Here is a 2,945-nt window from a genome sequence, read left to right as displayed (position 1 = left end):
CCCGGGTCTCACGTCATGCACACCTTGGACAGCCAGCTCCCGGGTCTCACGTCATGCACACCTTGGACAGCCAGCTCCCGGGTCTCACATCATGCACACCTAAACAGTGTTTCTGTGTTCTTTCTACCTCCCCTCACTTCAGGGCTTCCCGATCTGTGTAGAGGACTGCAAGATCTTTTAACCTCTCACGTTGGTTTTTCTCATGCCTTGTGCCCAGCTGATCAGTTCCAGTGACTTGTGTCCAATGATGAATTGGTGTTTAGAGCCCCAGAGATCACTGCTTATTTGAAACATTCGGGGAGGATCTGGCTGTAATGTCACATGGGTCTCAAGGTGTTTTTGCTCACACTTTTGCCTCAATTTAATGAACAGTGGATTTTTGACTCAGATTGTTTAAATTATGACTTCGTTCTATCTTCTTTTGGATATGTAGACATTGCTTTGATGTCAGCTGACTCTAATTGAAAGTAGGGGAAGAAGACAGATCTGTGGGAGTCACTAAGACTGAGCATCCAGTTAACGCTTTAGGGGGTTTTGTTGACATGTGGGAATCTTAATCACAGTTTATGGGTATTGACTTTTAGATTTCCTTCCAGTGGAGGAATGGTTAGTTTGGTCCTTCCTGGAGTCAGAGCAGGTGGACCAGGTCTCTTCAGAGAGAAGGCTTGGTTCTGTGAGCCGACCAGGTGGGGCAAGCGCACTACAGATTTTCATTTGGGGTAGAGTTTGGGCTGAGTCTTTTTGAAACAAAAGTCTTTTTGTTAAGGTAAAATAAGAGAGTAAAAGAGTATTTGGCTCAGTTGTTAAGGATGTGAGGAGACCTCTATCCTGTGCTGGTGATTGCTCAGGCTGCTGACAGTTTCCAAAAAATGGTAGAGGGGCTTGACTGAGAAGAGGATTAACAGAGCTGAAGACCAAGATGGGGACAGCCCAAGAAATAGGAAGACAACCAGGCTGAGAGCGTGGATGAGAATTAGGCCTTGGAAGTTCCTTTGACTTTGAATTTGGGAAGGCTGGTAGTCCTGGGTCCCCTTCTTATGGCATTTGTCTTCTCCCTAAATGAGAAGGGGAATCTAGTGTGAGCCGTGACTATTGGGAACTATTACTGTGCACAGGGTCTCTGCGTCTCAGCATTCAGGGAGAAAAAAAACTCTGCATTCAATTTAAATGTATTCCAGTGATTTGCGCACAAGGAGACATGGGCAGGGATACAACAAAATTAACACTCCCTGTTCTTATTCATGAGACTTAGCGATTGGGTCAGTGTCATTTTCTAAAAATGCCCTTTTTTCCAGGACTTGAGATCATTTCTACTAAAATAAATAAAGGAAGTTGTGCATTCCATCAATTTATGTATCATTTTCTCATGATCAGAGTCATCTCCTGCTGACTTGAGTTTATTTAAGCCATCCTCCTGTACTAGCGGTGGATCTTGGTGTTATACATGGTATATGTGTATACACACACATATATATCTTTTATATATTTATGTTATAAGCTACAAGTAGAAATAAGAAAAACACGATCTGGAGTTTTATTGTATTTTTATGTTTTTTCCCCCCTTAGTTCTGACAACATGTGGATTTCAAGAAAAACCAATTTTTAAAAAGCCGAGAATGTTGATTCATGGTGTTATTGTCTTTATTTCCTGTAAAGAAAACAGGATTTTTTTTTTTTTTTTGAGACAGAGCCTCAAGCTGTCCCCCTGGGTAGGGTGCTGTGGCATCACAGCTCATAGCAACCTCCAACTCCTGGGCTCAAGTGAGTCTCCTGCCTCAGCCTCCTAAGTAGCTGGGACCACAGGCGCCTGCCACAACGCCTGGCTATTTTTTTGGTTGCAGCCGTTATTGTTTGGTGGGCCTGGGCTGGATTCAAACCCACCACCTTAGGTGTATGTGTATGGCACCTTAGCCATTTGAGCCACGGGTGCTGAGCTGAAAACAGGATTTTCATTAGATGATTTGACATGTGTATATAAAGTTTTGCCTAACATTTAAATGATTTTTGTATGAACGTTTGTGAAGGTGTTGCCTTCTTTCTTATAGCACCAACTATTAAAAATACAGTGTTACCTTGCCAAACCACTTTCTGTATGTCAGTGAAGTTTCAGGCAGTTTAAACTTACTTCTACAAGAAGAGAGCTTGGTGGATACAAGTTTTCATTAAAGTACATTTATTTTTCCTTAGTGTTGACTTTGAAAGTTAATTTTTGGAAAGCTTGGAGGTACATCCTTTTGACAGATGATTACGATAAAGAATGCAGTGTAGTGTTATGTGAACGTTACAGTGTCATAGGGTTGTAAAAAGTTTGTTTGCATAGAGCAAAAGATTATGAGAGAATGAATAGAAATGAAAATAGTGTGGTTCCTTGGTGGGATTGCGGATGTTTTTTTTGGCTTTCTCTCTTTTCGTCTTTCCCAAGCATCCTTAGTGTTTTTATATCCTGTTAGTCATGAGTAGAAGGGAGAAAAAAAAAAAAACAGTTCTCACATGCTCATTTTTGTTTCATCTGAAAGATGTGCATTTCAGGGGTGTTTCTTCAAGGAGACTAACTGGGAAGAAAAACTGGCATTACGCTAAGAGAAATTAACTAGTCACAAAAGGACAAGTGTTTTATGATTCTCCTTATATGTGTGGTGGTAGAGTAGTCAAATTTATAGAGACAGAAAGGAGAGTGGCAGGTGGCAGGGGCTGGGGGAGGAAGGATGTGGGGTTATTATTCAGTGAGTACAGGGATCAGCTGGGGAAGATGAATAGATCTGAAAGTCAGTGGTGGTGATGGTTGCACAGCAATGCGAATGGACTTAATGCCTCAGAACTATGTACGTTAAAATGGCCAAATTCCAAATAGGGATTAATCAGCCCTGGACTGAGCTCCTGGGAGGGGGTGTGCTAAAGTCAGTGCTGTATGAGGGTTGGGGAGGGCACAGACTCCAGAGCTGGGG

General features: G+C 42.1%; 1 protein-coding gene across 13 annotated transcripts in view; it reads left to right on the top strand.

The window, feature by feature from the left end:
• The window catches only part of APBB2 (amyloid beta precursor protein binding family B member 2), a 377,881-nt gene that overhangs the window by 11,993 nt on the left and 362,943 nt on the right, over positions 1 to 2,945 (top strand). The gene's annotated exons all lie outside the window — the stretch shown is intronic.

Source organism: Otolemur garnettii, unplaced genomic scaffold (genome assembly GCF_000181295.1).
Source record: "Otolemur garnettii isolate 467f Iridium unplaced genomic scaffold, OtoGar3 scaffold00181, whole genome shotgun sequence".
Taxonomy (NCBI): domain Eukaryota; kingdom Metazoa; phylum Chordata; class Mammalia; order Primates; family Galagidae; genus Otolemur; species Otolemur garnettii.
The sequence above is the reverse complement of the archived record's forward strand: the minus strand, read 5'-3'. Positions and strand labels throughout refer to the sequence as shown.